Source organism: Mobula hypostoma, chromosome 10 (assembly GCF_963921235.1).
Source record: "Mobula hypostoma chromosome 10, sMobHyp1.1, whole genome shotgun sequence".
Classification (NCBI taxonomy): domain Eukaryota; kingdom Metazoa; phylum Chordata; class Chondrichthyes; order Myliobatiformes; family Myliobatidae; genus Mobula; species Mobula hypostoma.
Window position 1 is genome coordinate 127104213 of NC_086106.1, and position 22831 is coordinate 127127043.

Genomic DNA, 22831 nt, shown 5'->3' on the forward strand with positions numbered 1-22831 from the left:
CTCTTCTTCACCTCTCATGTCTTCTGAGCCATAGAGGCAGACTCAGTGCCAGAGACCCATCTGCTGCAGCTCGTCTGCAACTGTATCCAAAATAGTGTACTCATTTTTGAAGGGAATGGCCACAGAGTTACTCTGTACTGGCTACTCATTTGCTTTCTCTCTCCTGACAGTCACCCAGGTACCTGCCTACTGCAACTTAGGGGTGACAACCTCCGTGGAGCTCCTATTTATCATTTTCTTATTTTCTCATATAGGACCATAAGATATAGGAGCAGAAACATAAAAACATAGAAACATAGAAAATAGGTGCAGGAGTAGGCCATTCGGCCCTTCGAATCTGCACTGCCATTCAGTATGATCATGGCTGATTATCCAACTCAAACCCTATACCAGCCTTCCCTCCATATCCCCTGATCCCTTTAGCCACAGAAGTAGGCCATTTGTCCCATCGAGTCTGCTCCACCATTCAATCATGGGCTGATCCAATTCTTCAGTCATCCCCACTTCCCTGCATTCTCCCCCTACCCTTTGATGCCCTGGCTAATCAAGAACGATATGAGCCGCAAGTCATCAAGCACCTGTGCATTGATTGAATTTAATATTACTTAGAATAGAGCACTTTTCACACAATGTAGTTCAAAATGCTTTACAATAGGATAAAATGCTAACCCGAAAATACAATAAAATAAAAAATAAAAATGTGCATGAAAGTAAAAGATAAAAAGATGTTAGTTAAAAGCAAGGTTAAATAAATAGAGCTTAAACTGGTCTTTAAAAGTGGCAGCTGAGTCTGCATCCCTGATAGTTTTAGGTATTGATTTCCACAGTTTAGGAGTGTAATTCAAAAAAGCTGCCCTGCCAATTATCTTTCGAGGGAGACTGTTTAAATTTAAGAGACCAGCAGAAAAAGACCTGAGAGCTCAAGAGGGATTATCAAAGGGAAAAAAAAAATCTGTGATGTACTCCAATGCCAGACCATTATGAACTTCAAAAACAAGTAAAAGAAATTTAACGTCAGTTCTAAAAATACAAGAAGCCAATCCAGAATAACTAGAATGTGAGTGATATGTTCCCTCAGTCCAATTATAGATAAAAGTTGAGCAACAGCATTCTGAATGTGCTGGTGCCTTTGACAATAAGCTCAAATTTGACATTGAGAATCTTTTTAAACCTTCAAAATATTCACAAAACTGCATTCCTACCCTTTGAGGAAGAGAGCTCCAAGAAGCACTGGGTCTGCTTGTCTGGAAGTCGGGGACCCCATGTCGGTGTGTCTGCGAGTCTGGGCCTGCACATTTACTGTTGATGTTTTTTTTTGTTGTGCTCCTAGTGTGTTCTATTGAGCACTGTGGGTATGTTATGTTGGCGCCAAAATGTGTGGCGATAGTTGCTGGCAGCGCCCATTACATCCTTACATTGGTTTGGTTGATAATGCAAAACAATGCATTTGAAGAATAAGTAATTCTGAATCTAAATCTGAATCTGAAAGGACCCTTCTACCGGGTGCAAAAATATACCTCACCTTTCTCTTAGGTAGGGAAACCTTTACTTCTTTTTTAACTTGGATTTACGCACTGTGTAAGGACTTTTCAGAAGGATGTTGTTAGTGAACAAGGTAGCGTTTCATTATTCGATGGTATTCCATTGGTCATGGTCGACCATAGTTTTTGTGTCCTAGCTATTGAAGACGATACACAAGCCAGGACAGTCCGATCTGGAGAGCAAGCTGTTGCTCATGAACACGCTCCCTCTCTCCACACAGCTGTGGAACAGCAGAGACCAGTTCAGTTTGGCATCGCAGGAGTTGCCAGTCAGTGTTGAACTCAATGTAGGGCTGCCTTAGGGACTTTAGGTCTGGACTTCTCCTTGGTCTGTACTCCCAAAGCCTTCCCCATGAGAGGGTATAGCCACAAGGCAGTGAATGTTTGAAATCAGTGTTTACCTTCTCCTGGATGAGCTGGCAATGACAACCGATGGCCCCTATCTTCCTGGAGCATTTCATTATAATTAGATAGCTACATGGATTTTTTTTTACTGTCACATATTTTGTTTCCAGATGTTATTTAATTAATTCATCTCAATTTCTCTAGTTGCCATGGTGCAATTTGGATCATTTGCTGGGTGTCTAGATTACTAGTCCAGTAACGTAACTACTCTGCGACCATTAGAATGATATACACCAGGAGGTCGTATAGCCCACAATCGTTGTGCCTGCAATTTGGAATATCAATCCAATTAAGCCATCTCTCCTGCCTTTGCCCTGCAACTATTTTGCAAAATGTAGAAGAATATTTCTTCGAATTATACCCATAACCGTTCTGCAATTCATAAATATTCTGTCGCGTGAACATTTAGTGCTCTTTCCTGTGAGCATTTTGACTTTGAAAGCAGCATTCATTATCACAGATACTGCCTCCCATCTATATATGAGGCCCACAAACCTAATTACTGCACTGCCTTTCATATGCTAATTCCAGCCCTTCTAGCTGAAGAAAGCTGTGAGAATAAACCGAATGAATTTTTATCTACAAAGCATATTCAGTGCACTGCTTCAGAAAAGTAATTTGCTCGGCTTTGAAAGTACTGCAAAGTTCACAGCCACAGGCAAAAGATAACATGGTCTATTTGTTGGTCAGTTCACACTGCTGTGGGTCAATGACTATGAGGCTGGTTTCGAGGATTTGCCACATGCACATGCATTCATAGGCCACTTTATTAGTTACCTTCTGGTCCTAGTAAAGTGGCCACTCAGTTCATCGTCTTCTGCTGCTGTAGCCCATCCACTTCAAGGTTCGACATGTTGTGCGTTCAGAGATGCTCTTCTGCACACCACTGTTGTAATGTGTGGCTAGTCATCTTCCTGTCTGGCCATTCTCCTCTGACCATTGTCATTAACAAGGTGTTTTCACCCACAGAACTGTCGCTCACTGGATGTTTTTTGTTTATTGCACCATTCTCACTAAACACTAGAGATTGTTGTGCACAAAAACCCCAGGAGATCAACAGTTTCTGAGATATTCAAACGACCCCGTCTGGTACCAACAACCTTTTCACAGTCAAAGGTCATATTCCTTCCTCATTCTGACATTTGGTCTGAACAATAACTGATCCTCTTGACCATGTCCGCAGGCTTTCGTGCATTGAGTAGTTGCCAAATGATTGACTGATAGGATGTTTGTAATAATGAGCAGGCTTAAATCTGACTGTCAATTCAACTAACTTCAATGAACTCAGTTAAAAATAAGCTGGTAACAATAATGGTAACCGTAAACCTACAATTGGTAGTCATTTTAATTCCACATTGCATTCCCAAACTGACCTATCTGTCCACAGCCTCCTATTGGGATGCATCACATCTTGATCTGCAACCACTCTGCCCAAGACCAGAAGAAACTGCAGAGAGTTTTGAACACATGTCAATCATGAAGACTGCCCTCCACTCCATTGACAGTCTGAATGTCCCGCGGCCTCAGGAAAACCACGGTCAAAATAATCGACACTCTCATTTTTTTCACTTCATTCTTCTTCTCCCCTCTCCCAACAAGCAGAAGATATAAGAGCTTCAGACCATAAACTCCTGGACTCAAGGACAGATTCTATACCATTGTTTTTAGTCTCTTGTTCTTTCGGTGGTTGTGGGGTGGAGATACGTCTCCATCAAAGGAGGTGTAAGGCACTCCTTCACTCTGATAGCCTGAAGGTCACTCTTGGGCAAGATGTAGCACCAGGTAGACCTCCACCCTCCCCCCACCCCTGATCAGGGTTATGTGAAGCCATGGGAGTGGGTGGTGGATGGTTGTATGAGCAGCTGGTGCATATCACAAGTCCTGGTTATGCAACCACTGACACCAGGCAGACAATCTCTGAAGAGCATTGATAATGGCTGGGGTCACCTGTCTTGTAAAGACACTGCCCAGAAGAAGGCAGTGGCAAATAACTTCTGTAGAAAGTTTGCCAAGCACAATCATGATCATTGACTATGATCACATATGTCATATGACACTGCGCAGAATGATGGTGATTATGATCTTATATACAGTACTGTGCAAAAGTCAGGGGCACATATATATATATATATCGGACTCCTGTATCGGACTCCTGAATGGAGTTCTCATGTAAGACAGCTGAACTTTTCATCTCACAATTGCCTCGTCGTAGTCCTTGCACAGTCTTTGTCTAACTGCACTGTACTTTCTCTGTAACAGCTTTACTATATCCTGCATTCTGCTTTCTTTTCACTACATCAGATGAATTATGTATGATATGAACTGTCTGAACACCTTCAGAAAGTGATACAGTACCTCAAAAGGCAGCATCCATCATTCAGGACCCCCATCACCTAGAATATGTCTTCTCATTGGGTACCACCAGGGAGGAGGTACAGGCACCTGAAGACACACAATATTTGAGCAATCATATAAACATTATTGCGAAGAAAGCACGACAGCGTATTCTTCATGGAGCTCAGAAAAATAGAGGGCTATTGGTAACCCTAGGTCATTTCTAAGGTAAGGTCGTGTTCGGCACAGCCTTGTGGGCTGAAGGGCCTGTACTGTGCTATATGTTTTCTATGTTTCTATGTTTCTAGTGCCCCTACTTCCTCAGGAGTTTGCGGAGGTTCAGGATGTCATCGAAAACCTTGGCAAAATTCTATAGATGTATGGTAGAATGTTTGTTGGCTGGCTGCATTATGACCTGGTATGAGAACACCAATGCCTTTGAGTGGAAAATCCTGCAAAAGTAAGTGGATTTGGCCCAGTACATCACAGGTAAAACCCTCCCAAACATTGAGCACATCTACATGAAATGTTGCCATAGAGCAGTGGTCCCCAACCTCCGGGCCGTGGACCAATACATTGCCGCAAAGAATGCAGTGGTGCAGCGGTAGTCACAACGCACCCAGCACATCTTTAAGAAAAAAGCCGAAATAAACAAGCTAATTAATTAGGCATGTAAATGTTGGCCCAGATCAGAGGTGATTGCCAATTGCGTCGCCTCTGATCTGGGCTGACACGTATCGGTCCGCGGCCCGGAGGATGGGGACCACTGCCATAGAAAAGCAGCATCCATCGCCAAAGATCCTCATCATCCAGGCCATGTCCTTTTCTCACTGCTGCCATCAGGTAGAATGTACAGGTGCCTCAGGACTCGCACCACCAGGTTCAAGAACAGTTACTACCCCTCAACCAACAGGCTCTTGAACAAAAGGGGATAACGACACTCATTTAAAGACTCTTTTATCTCATAATTTCACGCTTGATATTTATTGCTATTTATTTATATCTGCATTTGCACCGTTTATTGTCAGTTGATTCTGCTTACAGGTACTGTTTTGTAGGTTCACTAACTATGCCTGCAGAAGAAGAATCTCAGGGTTTTATGTGGTGACATGTGTGTACTTTGATAATAAACTTTGAACTTTGAAGAACAGCTTCTTTCCTTCCACCATCAGAACTCTGAATGGATAATGAACCCACGAACACCAGCTTGGTACTTTTTCCTTCTTTTACGCACAACTTATTTAATTTATTTTTTTAATCTCTACTTCTTATTGTAATTTATAATTTTAATTACTATGTATTGCAATGCACTGCAGCCACAAGACAACAAACTTCACGGCAAACTCCGGTGATATTGAACCTGATTCTGATTCTCGATAGAACAAGAAATAAGGACTTTCCATTTGCCTCAGAATTTAGGGCGTCACAGTAGCGTAGCAGTTAGCGCGATGCTATTACAGCTCAGGGCATCGGAATTTAGAGTTCATTTCCGATGCTTTTTGCAGGGAAATTTGTACGTCCTTCCTCTGAGTATGTAGGTTTCCTCAAAGTACTCCAATTTCCTCACAGTCCAAAGATTTACCAGTTTCTTGGTTATTAGGTCATTGTAAATTGTCCCATGATTAGGCTAGGGTTAAATTAGTGGGTTGCTGTGTGCTGTTAGGCCCTATTCTGCACTGTATTTCTAAAAAAAATTTTTTAAATGTCAGTATAAACTAATACCAATGTCAGTTCCATGAAGTAATCCTACCTTACTTCCCATTTCCTAAACACCTACTTTCAGAATAACAGGATCTTGTTACACTTTAGCACCTTGTAATTCTTTCTTTTGTAGTTTTTTTTTGCAAAAGAATGTGAAGCAGATGCAAGAAAGAAGACACAAATAATCAGGATCAGGATCAGGTTTATCATCACTGGCATATCTCATGAAATTTGTTGTTTTGCAGCAACAGCACAATGCAATATTTAATAACAAATTAGATTAGATTTATGAAGACACGCAGTCCTCTTTTATTGTCATTTAGTAATGCATGCATTAAGAAATGATACATTATTTGCTCCGGTGTGATATCACAAAACACAGGACAGACCAAGACTGAAAAAACTGACAAAACCACGTAATTATAACATATAGTTACAACAGTTCAACAATACCATAACTTGATGAAGAAGTCCATGAGCACAGTAAAGTTCAAAGTTTCTCAAATGTCCCACATCTCACACAGACGGAAGAAGGACGAAAAACTCTCCCTGCCATGCCGACCACAATCCAACTCTGAGTCATCCGAAAACTTCGAACTCTGATCAGCTCTCCGACACCGAGAACTGAGCGCCATCTCTGTCTGAACAATTTGACCTCCTCCTCGGTGGCCAAAAGCAGGCAAGGCCAGGGATTTTGAGGCCTACCCTCCAAAAGATTCCCGACCACACAGTAACGACAACAGTGAACAGGCGTTTCAGAAATTTCTCCAGATGTTCCTCTGTGCTTTCACGTCCATTCTCCATCAAATCAGAATTGTCCACGGACCCTATTTAACAGATACGATATCATTTTTCACCGGAGGGCTGCGCACACACAGGCGTGCCGCCATCTTCTCCTCCTGACCATGTAAATGACAATAAGAAATATACAGTATATTAAAAATGTAACAAAATAAGTTGGGCAAAAAGTGATGTAGAGTTCCTCGGTCCAATGTCCAGTCAGTAATCTGATGGCAGAGGGGAAGAAGCTGCTTTAAAATGTTGAGTGTGTGTCTTCAGACTCCTGTACCTCCTCTTGGATGGCAGCAATGAGAGGAAGGCATGTTCCAGGTGGTGGGGGAGATGCCACCTTTTTGAGGTATCACTTTTTGAAGATGTCCATCGTGCTGGGGAGGCTAGACGTTGTGGTTAACCTAATGCTCTTACAGAATCAGCTGTAAGATTGGGGTTCAATTCTTGCCACTGTAATGCTGTTGTGTAAACTCCCCGTGACCCTGTGGGTTTCCTCTGGGTGCTTCACTTTCCTCCTACAATCGGTTATACGGATTAAGGTTAGTGAGATATGGACATGCTGTGTTGCCACTGAAAGTGTGAGGACTCTGGCAAGCTGCTCTCAACACAATCGTCACTGATTCGATCTGCCACAAAAAATGTATTTCACTATATGCTTTGATGTATACGTGACAAATCAAGCTAATCCTTGAACTTGCAGAGTGCAGAAGAGCAGAAAAGGGCTTCAGATGAAAATTAAGTTCTGTGCAGTGACCATGATAACTCACATCCACTTTAGCTAGACTTATAACATGGTGTAGTAGTGGACTTAATTATATTTGGTTTTAAAGGTTTTTGGAATTTTATTAAAAATAAGAAATGCTTGTTCAATTTATTTAGTGTCTCTTTGGATTTTTTTCATGTTAATCATGATTTTTCTCATTTAATAATTCTGATTCAATTTAATATTTCTACAGCTTCATTCATGTTCCTTTGATGAGGTTCTGAAGCCCTTTGCAAACATTTACATACTTTTAATGTATAGTCACCGTTCTGATATAAGAACAACAGTCAATTTGTGTATTGCAAGCTTGCAGTACAGCTTGGGGTTTTGTAATATTGAGCAACAGATGGCGGTTAAATTGCCTTCACTCCTTCAAAGTAGTGGAGGAGATATTCGGCAACTGTCTGGGTGCACATACGTACTTGATTTAGCTCACTCCTGAAAGGCAGCACTCCCACAATGCAGCCATCACTGGATACTGCAATGGCAGTGCTCAAGTCTCAATTGTAGTGTTTGAAGCCTGAGGCATATAACAATGGTTATGAATATTATTCAGAATCAGGTTTATTATCACTGACATACACACAGTGGCCGCCTGTACACCTGCTTGTTAATGCAAATATCTAACCAGCCAAACATGCATAAAAACCTGCAGATATGATCAAGAAGTTCAGTTGTTTTTCAGACCAAACATCAGAATGGGCAAGAAATGTGATCTACGTGGCTTTGACCATGGAATATTTGTCAGTGCCAGATGGGGTGGTTTGAGTATCTTAGAAACTGCTGATTTTCTGGGATTAACACACAAGGCAATCTGGAGTTTACAGAGAATGGTGAAGAAAAACTAAAAAAAATCCAGTGAGCAGCAGTTCTGTGGGTATAATGCCATGTTAATGAGAGAGATTAGAGGAGAATGGCCAGACTGCTTCGGGCTGACAGGAAGGTGACAGTAACTCCAATAAACATGTGTTATGATAGAAGAGCATCTCTGAGTGTACAACACATGGAAACCTGAAGTGGATTCAGCTAGAGCAGCAGAAGAAAATGAACATATACTCAGTGGCCATTTTATTAAGTAGAGAAGGTATGTTACAAAGTGAACACAGTGAATATTCTAAACGAGGAGAGATTTACTGGAATATAACTATATTCCTTATATGTTAGAAGAAGAAAAGAAAATCTAATTGAAAGGCCCGTTCTTCTGCTGTAATATCCTGTGGTCTGTCCTATGACTTAAAGCTGATTTTGCCATTATCTTTCTTCACTAGTTCAAAGTTCAAAGTACGTTTATTATCACCATATACAAGTTTGCTGATGGCACCACTGTTATGGGCCGTATCAAAGGTGGCGATGAATCAGCATACAGGAAGGAGATTAAAAGTTTGGCTGAGTGGCGTAATAACAACAATGTCTCACTCAATGTCAATAAGCCCAAGGAACTGATTGTAGACTTCAAGAGAGGGAATCCAGAGGTCTATGAGCTAGTAATCATCAAAGGATCAGGATGAAGAGGGACAGTAACTTTAAATTCCTTAGCGTCACTATCTAACCTGTCCTGCACGCATCATATAAGTATCATTGTGAAGAATAAAGACAATGCCCTTGCTTCCTCAGGAGTCTGCGGAGATTTGCCGTGTCATTAAAAACCTTGGCAAACTTCTATAAATATGTGTTAGAAAGTGTGCTGAATGGTTGCATTTAATAGATTCTTAGATATGCACATGGATGAAAGAAAAATGGAGTACTATACAGGAGGGAAGGATTAAATTGATCTTGGAATATGTTTAAATGATCGCATAACATTGTGGGCGGAAGGGCCTCTACCATTCGATGCTCTATGTTCTTTGTCCTATGTTCTACATTCTATGTTCATATAAAATTCGTAATGAACCTGATTCTGATTCTTATTCTGATTCTGAGCTTGACAAGTTTGATGCACAACTGATATCTCCTCTGGGTAGAGTGTCGAGACCAGAGGTCACTTTCTGACAATGGGAAGGTGGTCACTCAGAACTGAGATTGTCAGGAAATGTAGAGGAGACTTGACTCAAAAGCAGAGCAGCTGAAACTATTTACCATTGAACAATATCTTTAATAATAGACTGCAAAATAAAAAGCCTTGAGGGGCCACAAAAGAAGAGAGAAAGGAAACCAAACACAACTGGCAATAAGGTAAACTTTAAGCAGATAGAGAGAAAGCTAACAGCAATTCGTCATGGCTGGCTGGTTCAATGAGAGAACAAGGACTGTGGATACGAACAGGGGTTAAACGGGCTGCAGGTGATGAGTATGGAATTAGTGGCAGGTGAATCCTACTAGCTGAGTGGAGACGGGGAGTTGCCAATGAAGTCAGGCCTGAGAAAGGTAGGATTTCTGCACCCAGAGTGATAGTGAGTCTCTGGAATTATCTATCCAAGAAAGCTAGTCACTGATTTTAGTCAAGATAGGTATTGTTAGCATTTTAGTCATCAAGGAAATTAATAGATACGGTATTAGGTGTTCTTGGATGGATCACATTTCTGGTGAAGGGGTTTGTCATGTCCATTCTGGTTAGGCTCATTCACCTTTGGTTCCCATTGGACACTCAGCTCTCACCTGTGGCTCACAGCCGCCACACCCTCGTACACTACTTCAACAGGTGGGCTAAACCGGGTGGGGGTAGCTGGCGGGCCTCATATCCCAGTGAGATTGGGACATACCTGTCCTAGCATGTGAAGTCAGCTCTGAGGTATTGAATGGATGAGATCTACAGTGAGATCCAATAGCCAGGAAGGTGGATCTGCAACACTTTAAGGAGAATGAAGGGCTTGATGAGGCAAAGAAGTAGTCATGGTCATCCACTGCATCCAAAGGAGACCCTACTTTGTGACTACTCATACCACTGGACCTGGACTCCTGAGGTCAAGACAGTGGAACTGCCCCAGTGCAACAGCTTCTCCATTTTAAAAACTCCCCTGTACAGTTTTCCTGGCATCATTGGGTACAACAGACAACTACCAGACAACACACACTAAATTCTGGAGGAATTTTGCAGGGCAGGCAGAGCATCCATTGAAAAGAGTACAGTCAATGTTTTGGGCTGAGAAACTTTGTCCAGTCCTGCCGAAGGGTCTCAGCCTGAAACGTTGACTGCACTCTTTTCCATGGGTACTACCTGGCTTCCTGAGTTCCTCCTGCTTTTTGTGTGTGTTGCTTGGATTTCCAGCATCTTTAGATTTTCTCTTGTTTGTGGTTAGATAACTACCAGATACAGGATTTGTGCAGGAAAGTGTAGTTGAGATAAATCATTAACCAGGATCTCATTGAATGCTGGAGCAGTTGTCAGGGGCTAAATGACCAATCTTTCCATATTCCTCAACTCTGACATTTCCTATGCTTGGCAAATATCTCAGTATTCCACGTCCTTGTCTGTATCTGGGCCTGGATTTTATCTCTCCCAGATTAAGAACTTTCTTATCCAACCAGGCAAATACCAGGCACTCCAACTATGATGTCTAATTCAATTCACTATGCAAGAATGTAAGAAGCTGCAGAAAGTAGTGGCCTCTGCTCAATCGTGGTCACATCCCTCCCTACACTTGTAAATAACTACAGGAGGTGCTGCCTCAGGAAGGCAAAACCATCATCACAGATCCCTATCACCCATGTGTGTGTAAGCCACTATTGAGGATGCATTTGGAGTACAGTGTACATTTTGGTCACCCCGTTATAGGAAAGACATAATTAAAGCACAAAGAATACAGAGAACATTCACAAAAATTTAGAGGAGCTGAGTTATCAGGAGAGGTTGGCCAGGCTAGTCTTTTATAGTTCAAAGTGCAATGTGCATTTATTAACAAAATACTTATATGTCAACGGGAGTTGGAAACCGCATGCCTAAAGAACAGTGTTACTAAAGTCATGGGGGACCTCAATTTGCAGGTAGATTGGGAAAATCAGGTTGGTGCTGGATTCCAGGAGAGGAAATTCTAGAATGTCTACGAGATGAATTTTTAGAGCAGCTCATGGTGGAGCTCACTAGAGGATCACCTATTCTGGATTGGGTGCTGTGCAATGACCCAGAATTGATTAGAGAGCTTATGGGAGAAGAACCCTTTGGGAAAGTGATCATAATATGAATTTGAATTCACCCTGAAATTTAAGAAGGAGAAATTAAAGTCAGATGTATCAGTATTACAGTGGAGTAAAGGGAATTATAGAGGCATCAGAGAGGAGTTGGCCAGAATTCATTGGTAAAGAACACTGGCAGGGATGGCAGCAGAGCAGCAATGGTTGGAATTTCTGGAAGCAATTCAGAAGGCGCAGGATACAGACATCCCAAAGAGGAAGAAGTATTCTAAAGGAAATATGACATACTGTAAATGTGGCTAGCAAGAAAAGTCAAAGCCAACATAAAAGCCACAGAGAGGGAGCATAATAGAGCAAACATTAGTTGGAAGTTAGAGGATTGGGAACTTTTTAAAAGGCAACTAAAAAAGTCATTAAGAAGCCAAAGATGGAGTAAACTAGTCAATAATATTAAAGAGGATACCCAAAAGTTTCTTCAGATACATAAAGTGTAAAAGAGAAGCAAGAGTGGATATTGGACTAGTGGAAAATGATACTGGAGAAGTAGTAATGGGGGATAAGAAAATGGTGGATGAACTGAATAAGTTCATCCACCATGGAAATCACTAACAGCACGGTGGAAGTTCTGGGTATCAGGGGTCATGAAGTGTGTGAAGTTATCATAACTAGAGAGAAGGATGTTGGAAAACTGAAAGATCTGAAGGCAGATGTCACCTGTACCAGATGGTGTTTACCCAAGGATTCTGAAAGAAGTAGCTGAAGAGATTCTGGAGGCGTTAGTAATGATCTTTCAAGAATTAATATATTCTGGAATGGTTCTGGAAGACGAGAAAGTTGCAAATGTCACACCATTCTTAAAGAAGGGAGAGAGGCAGAAGAAAGGAAACTATAGGTCTGTTAGTCTGACTTCAGTGGTTGGGAAGATGTTGGACTCGATTATTAAGGATGAGGCGTCAGGATACTTGCAGGTACATGATAAAATAGGCCATAGTCAACATGGTTTCCTCAAGGTAAAACCTTGCCTGACAAATCTGTTAGAATTCTTTGAAGAAATAACAAGCAGGATAGACAAAGGAGATTCGGTTGATGATGTGTACTTGGATTTTCAGAAGGCGTTTGACAAGATGCCACACATAAGGCTGCTTAACAAGCTATGAGCCCATTGTATTACAAGAAAGATTCCAGCATGGATCAAGCAATGATTGATTGGCAGGAGGCAAAGAGTGGGAATAAAGGGAGCTATTTCTGGCTGGCTGCTGTTAACTAGAGGTGTTCCAGGGGTCTGAGTTGGGACCGATTCTTTTTACATTATACGTTGATGATTTGGATGATGGAATTGATGGTTTTGTTGCAAAGTTTGGCGACAATATGAAGTTAAATGGAGGGGCAGGTAGTTTTGTGGAAATAGAGAGGTTATAGAATAACTTATATGGATTAGGAGAATGGGCAAAGAAATGGCAGATGTATCGGGAAGTGTATGGTCATGCACTTTGGAAGAAGAATTGAAAGGTTTGGCTATTTTCAAAGTGGAGAGAAAACACACAAAACTAAGATGCAAAGGGACTTGGAGTCTTTGTATAGGATTTCCTAAGGGTTAATTTACAGATTGAGTCTGTGTTGAGGAAGCCAAATGAAATGTTGACTTTCATTTTATGAGGAGTACAATATAAATGAAAGGATGTAATGCTAAGACTTTATAAAGCACTGGTAAAGTCTCACTTGGAGTATTGCGAGTAGTTTTGTGTCCCTTACCTTAGAAAGAATGTGTTGAAACTGGTTCACGAAAATGATTCCGGGATTGAATGGCTTGTCAAATAAAGAGCATTTGATGACTCAGGCCTGTATTCACTGGAAGTCAGAAGAATGAGGGGTGACCTCATTGAAACCTATGGAATGGTGAAAGGCCTTGATAGACTTGATGTGGAGAGGATGTTTCCTGTGGTAGAGGAAGCAGCTTCAGAATAGAGGCGCATCCTTCTAGAATGGTGATGAGGAGGAATTTACTTAGCTAGAGAGTGGTGAATCTGTGGAATCCTTTGCTAAAGGCAGCTGTAGTGGGTGTGCCTTTATGTGTATTGAAGGCAGAGATTGATAGATTCTTGATTGGTCAGGGCATGAAGGGAGTGGGGAGAAGGCAGGAGATTGGGGCTGAGAGGAAAGTTGAATCAGCCATGATGAAATGGCAGGGCAGACTCAATGGACCAAATGGCCAAATTCTATTCCCATATCTTATGGTCTTATGGTGTTGTAGTGCTATGTCAACATTTACAACCCTGGCATTCATTGTCTTGCAAGTATTTTCAATAAATCCATAGAATAATAACCATAACACAATCAGTGAATGACCACAACAACTGGGGCATTCAACCAGAGTGTGAAAGACAACAAACTGCGCAAATACAAAAAGAAATAAATAATAGTAATAAATAAATAAACAATAAGTATCAAGAACGTGAGATTAAGAGTCCTTGAAGGGAAGTCCATTGGTTCTGGGAACATTTCAATGATGGGGCAAGTGGAACATAGGAGGATAAGGGGTGACCTCATAAAAGTGTTAAAATCATGACAGGCTTAGATAACAACACAGATCAAAGTTGCTGGTGAACGCAGCAGGCCAAGCAGCATCTCTAGGAATAGGTACAGTCGACGTTTCAGGCCAAGACCCTTCGTCAGGACTAACTGAAGGAAGAGTGAGTAAGGGATTTGAAAGTGGTAGGGGGAGGGGGAGATCCAAAATGATAGGAGAAGACAGGAGGGGGAGGGATAGAGCCGAGAGCTGGACAGGTGATTGGCAAAAGGGATATGAGAGGATCATGGGACAGGAGGCCCAGGGAGAAAGACGGGGGGGGGGGAAACCAGAGGATGGGCAAGGGATATAGTGAGAGGGACAGAGGGAGAAAAAGGAGAGGTCCCCCCCCCCTCCGTGTCGCCTCATGCTTGATCGGCCTCAACTTGTGAGCTGAAGGACCTCTATCCATGTTGCATTGCTTTATGGCTCTTTGACTCTATATGGGCAATGCTATCTTCTCACAGCTACCATTGGACAGAAGGTACAGATGCTTGACGTCCCGCACCACTGGTTCATGAACAGCCACGGTACTCTGCAAAAGTTTAGGCACGCTAGATTTTTCATACGGTTTCAGATGGTATGGCCTCCACACAGCCCTGATCTCAGCATCGAGTCTGTTTGGGATTACCTGGAGAGACAGAAGCAAGCAAGACAGTCAACGGCTGCAGGCGAACTATAGCAAGTTCTCCAAGATGTGTGGAATAACCTACCAGTTGATTTTCTTATAAACCTGCTCAACAGCGTACTTAAGGGAATTGATACAGTTTTAAAGGCAATGGGGTGGGGGGTGGTCACACCAAACATTGATTTGAGCGAGCTTTTTACTGCTTACTGCTCTTTATTGTAATTTTTTTAATATTCAGTAACTTTTCATTTCATTATTTTTGAAAGCATCGTTACTTTACAGACTTTTTTTACATGTACCTAAGACTTTAGCACAGCACTATACATCTTCGGAGTATAAAAGTAAACTCGAGCACGCAGAGGAAACTGGGACAGTATGAAGACTCCTTAGAGACAGCGGAGCAATTGAATTCCAATCACGGATTGCTGGTCACTTGTTCTGTAAATTTTTGAGAGCCATAGGTAAGTCTGTTTCGTGAGGATATAGATAGGTCTCTTTCCCTGCTACACCACCATGGCCTACGCTACTGTGGCTGCCCTCTTATACTCCGTGGCTATTCTCTTTAACACTCTGTGTCTGCGATGCTGCAGCGATAGGCTTTTCATTGCACCTATGCATCCATGTACTTCAGAATCAGAATCAGGTTTAATGTCACTGGCATATGTCGTGAAATTTGTTGTTATGCGGCAGCAGTATGTATAATACATAGCAATCACAACTGTAAATTATGGTACAAAGTCTATATATAAACGATAAATTAATTAAGTACTGCAAAAAGAGAGAAAAATAGTATTCAGGTAGTTTTCATGGGTTCAATGTCCATTCAGAAATCTGATGGCAGAGGGGAAGAAGTTGTTACTAAAATATTGAGTGCGTGCCTTCAGGCTCCCATACCTCCTCCTTGATGGTAGGACTGAGGAGGGCGTGTCCTGGGTGATGGGGGTCCTTAATGATGGATACCGCTTCTTTGAGACATCACTCCTTGAAGATGTCCTGGACGTTGATTTACTTGTGCATATGATAATAAACTCATCTTTGATAAATTTGGTCCTGCCTGATCCAAGGCTACTCGTCTCAGGGCAGGCTTTTTTTTTAGATTATGAGGACACTCAGTCCTCGTTTATTGTCATTTAGAAATGCATGCATTAAAAAATGATACAACGTTCCTCCAGAATGATATCACAAGAAAACACAGGACAAACCAAGACTAAAACTGACAAAACCACATATAGTTACAACAGTGCAAAGCAATACCATAATTTGATAAAGAGCAGACCATGGGAACGGTAAAAAAAGGTCTCAAAGTCCCGATAGCCTCATTATCTCACGCAGGTGGCAGAAGGGAGGAATTCTCCTTGCCATGAACCTTCAAGCGCCGCAGACTTGCCGATGCAGCACCATTGGAAGCACCCCACCACAACGGACTCTGAGTCTGTCCGAAAACTTCTAGCCTCCGACCAGCCCCTCCGACACAGCCTCTCTAAGCACCATCCTCTGCCGAGCGCTTCGACCCTGCCCCGGCCGCCGAGCAACAGGCAAAGCCGAGGACTTGGGGCCTTCTCCTCCGGAGATTCTGGATCACACAGTAGCAGCAGCAGTGAAGCAGGCATTTCAGAAGTTTCTCCAGATGTTCCTCCGTGCTCTCACGTCCGTCTCCATCAAATCAAGATTGTGCACGGCACTCTACTTGACAAATAACAGACATCACTGTGGGAGTGGCCACTGCGAGCTGCGTCGCGCCGCCATCTTCTCTTCACTGAACTGTTGCAGTTGTTTACATCCACCTCTCCTATTTTAGCCTGAATGACTAAAAGGGAAGAAGAAGACACAATGCAGGGCTAAGCAAGGATGAAAAAAGGAGAACGACTTGAGGGAAAGGAAGAGGAAGATGAAGTGAAAGATTACCTGTGATTTCTCTCTTTGGAATTGGCTTAAGGGGATACCTGTTCTCATTTCTTCTGAGCAGCTGACTAGGTGAATGTTACCACACCACATATTCTGTCTATATATAACTTAAATTTGATAAATCTTTGGGGATGCGTGAAGGTTACTGCAGTAAATATGCTCTTATAAAATTCTCCAGGTTAGTAACGATTCCTTGATAACCACAAGATGATTAATATACTTCTGCAGTCAATTGCCAAGCACATATAACTAGCTATTACTTCAGATCTCATTATAATGACTAAGCAAGGAATATCTGCCCTTCTCTTGAACATTAACAATTATTATGCATAAAATTGACATGTAAAAGTGGCCTGATGTAAGTGTAAATGGTCAGGAAGTAGTCTAATTGCCTCCATTAAGTTCCATGTGGTTTTGTTGTAAAATCTCCAGTTTATGTCAATAAAAATCACTGTGTTTGTGATTGAGTGATGAAGCCTTTGTGCTGTCATTGCAGGCAATGGGAGATTACCGGAGCACTCATTGTCCCTGTTTTCAGGCACCTTGCATCCCATTGTGAATTTGTTATTGATTTCAATCTTGTGCTTTTTAATTGAAATTTGACCCTGCGGTAATTCTTGCCCTGAGGTAATTCTTAAAGCACAGACATATATAATACAAATCCCTTCACTTTACCATGTGTTCTGTGATCAGTTAGATTTTGCCTTCAGTTTTCCACTTGTGAATTTAAATTTCCATTGTCAGCAGTTTGCAAAATAAGACAACTTCAATTCCATGTCAGTAAAACGATCCCCTGCAGTACCAGTTCTGAGTCTATGCCAACATTAGGAGCACTGTGAGAATTTTTTTGCATCTGAATTAGGCAGACAATTATTCCCCATGGAAACCTAATTTGACACAACTGCCTTTAAAAAGGATGCACAGAAGACCATCAGTCTTAAGGTTGCCACATATCCTGAAGAACAAACCATCCAGCGCTTAATGTTGCTTATTTATTTATTTAGTGAAACTAGGTGGACTAGGCCCTTAGACGTATGCCAATCCAGCAACCCCTGACAAACCTCTACGAAAAGGTGATTCTCGCAGGTCGGTGGCAATTATTTAAAAAGAGAAATTCGCAGGAGCTTGTCCATTGTACGGGCCTATCAGCGGTGTCAACAGAGCTCTGTGAACTAAATAAGAGAACAGAGGGATAAGCGGAGTGCTCACTGTCGGGTGTAGGCCAGTGGCGAGAGTAGAAGCGACAGGCTTTGGCTCGGATGAAGCGTCGGCTCTGTATAAAGCGTCTGTCTGTTAAGGTTTCCTTTTTGTTTTATTTTCTCTCTATTTAAATGGCTGTGTGGTGCTCTTCGTGCCAGATGTTGGAGAACTGGGAGACCCAGAGTCTCCCGGGGAACTACATCTGCGTGAAGAACAGCCAGCTGCAGCTCCTCAAAGATCATGTTAGGGATCTGGAGCAGCAACCGAATGACCTTCAGCTTGTATAGGAGAGTGAGGAGATAATTGATCAAAGCTACAGGAAAGTGGTCACCCCGAAGTTACAGGAGGCGAGTAGCTGGGTGACTGTCAGGAGAAATGGAAATAGGGAGTTAGAGCAGAGCACAGCTGTGGCCATTCCCCTCAAAAATAAGTATACATTTATGCGGTATGACCTCCCGGGAGAATGCCACGGCGACCGGGTTACAGGCACTGAGCATGGGTCCATGGTGCAGAAAGAAAAGAAAGAGAAGAACGGGGAGGTAGTGATAGGGGACTCGGTAGTGAGGGGAACAAATAGGAGATTCTGTGGACATGAACGGGACACCCAGATGGTGTGTTGCCTCCCAGATGCCAGGGTCAGGGATGTCTCATATCGTGTCCACAACATTTTGGAGAGGGAGGGGGAGCAGACAGATGTCAAAGTGGATTGTAAAAATTTTTTCAAGTATGTTAAAAATAAAAGAGAAATGAGAGTGGATATAGGACCTCTAGAAAATGAGGCAGGAGAAGTAATAATGGGGGACCAGAGATGGCTGATGAGCTAAATACATATTTTACATCAGTCTTCACTGTGGAAGACACTAGCAGCATGCCTGATGTTGTAGTGTGTGAAAGAAGAGAGAAGGTGCTCAAAGAACTGAAAGACCTAAAGGTATGTTAGTCAACCGGACTAGATGGATTGAACCCTAGGGTTTTGAAAGAGGTAGCATTAGAGATTGCAGTGACTTTAGACATGGCCTTCCAAAAATCATTGGAAATGATCCTAGTGCTGGAGGACTGGAAAATTGCAAATGTCACTCCACCCTTTAAGAACGGAGGAGGGCAGCAGGAAGGAAATTATAGACCAGTTACCCAGACCTCAGTGGTTAGGAAGATGTTAGAATCAATTGTTAAAGATGAGGTGATGGAGTACTTGGTGACATAGGACAAGATAGTACAAAGTCAGCATGGTTTCCTTCAGGGAAAATCCTGCCTGGCAAACTTGGTGGAATTCTTTGATGAGATTACAAGTAGGATAGATTAAGGGGATGCAGTTGATGTTGTATATTTGGACATTCAGAAGACCTTTTATAAGGTGCCACACATGAGGCTGCTTGCCAAGGTAAGAGCACATGGTACGACAGGAAAGTTACTAATGTGGTTAGAGCATTGGCTGATTGGTAGGAGGCAGCAAGTGGGAATAAAAGAATCCTTTTCTGGTCGGCTGCCAGTGACTGTCACAGGGATCGGTGTTGAGCCACTTCTTTTGATGCTATATATAAATGATTTAGATGATGGAATGGATGGATTGATTTATTGCCAAGTTTCCAGATGATACGAAGATTAGTGGAGGGGCAAGTAGTGTTGAGGAAAGAAGTAGGATGCAGAATGACTTAGACAGATTAGGCAAGAAAGTGTCAAATGAAATATAATGTTGGAAAATGCACGGTCACGTACTTTGGTAGTAGAAATAAATGTGCAGAATATTTTCTAAACGGGACAAAAATCCAAAAATCTGAGATGTAAAAAGGATTTGTGAGTCCTTGTGTAGAACACCCTAAAGGTTAACTTGCAGGTTGACTTGGTGGTGAGGAAGGCGAATGCCATGTTAGCATTCATTTCAAGGGTCTAGAATACAAAAGCAAGAATGTGTTGCTGAGGCTTTTTAAGGCACTGGTGAGGCCTCACCTTGAGTATTGTGAACAGGCTTGGGCCCCTCATCTTAAAAAAGATGTGTTGGCATTGGAAAGGATTCAGAGGAGATTCACAATAGATGATTCCAGGAATGGAAGGGTTATCATACGAGGAACATTTGATACAGGTCTGTATTTGCTGGAATTCAGAAGGATGATGGAGGATCTCAATGAAATCTTTCAAATGTTGAAAGGCTTGGACAGATTAGGTGTTTCCCATGGTAGGAAAGTCCAGGACAAGAGGGCACACCCTCAGGATAGAGAAGCGCACCTTCAAAACAGAGATGCGGAGAAATTTCTTTAGCCAAAGTGTGGTGAATTTGTGGAATTTGTTGCCACATGCAGCTGTAGAGGCCAGGTTGTTGAGCATACTTAAGGCAGAGATTGATAGGGTCTTGATTGAACACGGCATCAAAGGTTACAGGGAGAAGACTAGGAACTGGGGTTGAGGAGGAGAAAGAAAAAGGATCAGCCATGATTGGTGGAGAAGGCTTGATGGGCCAGATGGATTCCTTCTGCTCCTATGTCTTACGATCTTCTGGTCCAAACCTGATTAACCCTAACCTAATCACGGAACAATTTTCAATAACAAATTAGCCTATCCGGTATGTCTTTGGACTGTGGGAGGAAACCGGAGGACCGGGAGAAAAACCATGCATTCCACCAGAAAGATATAGAAAGACTCTGTCAGACTGAATACCCAAGGATCAGGGGACATGTACTCAGGTGGCGTCTGTCTGTTTATCTATCTATCTATCTATCTCTGGAGGAACTCAGCAGGTCAGGCAGTATCTATTGAAAGGGGAACAAAAATCAATGTTTTGGGACAAGGCCCTTCATCAGGCCAGATGTGTGTTATTTACTTTTTCGCTTTTTTAAAAAAACATTTTGTCTTGTTTTGCTTGTTGGTGTTTCTCGGTCTTTGTTTATGTGTAATTTTCATAAATTCTATTGTATTTCTTTATTTTCCTGTAAAAGCCTGCAAGAAAATGAATCTCAAGGTAGGACATGTTTCTAGTATTATGAGCAGTTTGGGCTGCATATCTCAGAAAGGGGTACTGGCATTGAATAGAGTTCAGAGGAGGTTTACAAGAATGATCCTGGCGATAAAGGGCTTAATGAGTGAGGAGCATTTAATGGCTCTGGGTCTGTACTTGCTAGAGCTTTAAAGGAAAAGGGGTTGGGGATCTCATTGAAATAGAGTGGACGTGGAGACAATGTTTCCTGTAGTGGGAGAGTCAAGGACCGGAAGGCACGGCCTCAGGATAGATGGGCATCCATTTAGAACAGAGATCAGAGGGAGATGAATCTGTGGAATTCATTGCCGCAGATGGCTGTGGAGGCCAAGTCATTTGATACACTTAAAGCAGATGCTAATAGGTTCTTGGTTAGTCAGGGTGTCAAAAGTTATGAAGAGAAGGCAGGAGAATAGGATTGAGAGGGATAATAAATATAAAATAATGTAGTGTAGCAGTTTGCACAACGCTTTAGAACACTGGCTGTAAGGGTTTGACTCCTGATGCTGTGTGTAAGGGGTTTGTAAGTTCTCCCTGTGACCATGTAGGTTTCCTCCAGGTGTCTCAGTTTCTTCCCATGTTCCAAAGATGTATGGGGTAGGTTTAGCAAGTTGTGGGTATGCCATGTTGACTCTGGAAGTGTAACAACACTTCTAGCTGTCCAGCACAATCTTCGATGATTTGGTTTGATGCAAACTGTATGTTTTGATGTGACAAATAAAGCCAACCTTTAATCATTAAGTCAGCCATGATCAGAGCAGACTGAATGAGCAAATGCCCTAATTCTGATCCTACATTTTTTTGGGGTCTTTTGATCAATCCAGTCTGTTATAATTCAAACCCTCCTGTCCCAGCAACTCGGGTTAGTTTTCCAATGCCCACATGAAAAATCCTTTCCTCACGGTGAGAAAACATACCTTATGCGTGCCATTGTGATATAAGTGAAATCGCTCAATGGACACCAATGATGTGAGAATGTACTGAGTGTAGAAATATAGGTGATGCCTGCACATGCATGAAATGCAGGTGTACTTATTCTCCATAAAATATTTTTCACAAAATAAATCATTTCGCAGAATAAAACTTGTCTGATGTTTCACAATGGCTGCAATTGAAGAAAGCTAAAGTGAATAAACATTTTCAGTGACACTCGTTGACTCATAATAACATTAAATGGAAATGGGATCTCTCTTCAAATATAAACATGTGTAGGCTGGCACCAGCCTCTGTTAAAGTGTTTATAAATAGTAATGTGACTGTTGGTATCTGGGAATGACTGTATTACTTTCTCAATCAAAACAGTTAAGATTTCTGCCTCAGAGATGGAATGGTCTTGAAGATCTGAAGTTGTCTATCCACCTCATCTCCATACTTGACCACTCCATTGAAGGTGACTATCCATTGCATCTCTGTACCATAACCATTCCCATTGAAGGTGGCCATCCATCTCATCTCTATATCTTGACCATTGAACTGAAGATATCCATCCGTTGCATCTCTGTACCTTGACCACTCCCACAGAAGGTGCCCATCCATTGCAGCTGGACACAATCAAGCAGCAGGAGATGCTAAATATGCTCAATCTCCCGGCAGAACCTTCAACTAGTTACATAGCACTCCCTTGCTTGTTTTAATGGAACGTGGTCACCAATCAATTGGAAGTGAAAGACATCAATTGTGATTCACCCTCACTTGTCAGCTGGAAGGTTTTGTGTTCATGTCTCACCTAAGCACATAATCTAACACATCACAGAGGGAACTGAGCATTAAACAAATGACCAACCTTTAATGTTCCCAAATTTTCCTACACTACATCGACAACTGCATTGGTGCTGCTTCCTGCATCCATGCTGAGCTTGTTGACTTCATCAACTTTGCCTCCAGCTTCCACCCTGCCCTCAAATTTACCTGGTCCATTTCTAACATCTCTCTCCCCTTTCTTGATCTCTCTGTCTGTATC

General features: G+C 42.1%; 1 long non-coding RNA gene across 2 annotated transcripts in view; it reads left to right on the forward strand.

The window, feature by feature from the left end:
* The window catches only part of LOC134353429 (uncharacterized), a 170778-nt gene that overhangs the window by 130538 nt on the left and 17409 nt on the right, over positions 1–22831 (forward strand). The window contains exon 1 of one of the 2 annotated variants that reach the window (XR_010019623.1): positions 17660–17789. The exons of the other annotated variant lie outside the window; for it this stretch is intronic. This is a non-coding gene — a long non-coding RNA (uncharacterized LOC134353429). Of the gene's footprint in view, positions 1–17659; positions 17790–22831 lie in introns of those variants that run through there. 2 annotated transcript variants of the gene reach the window in all.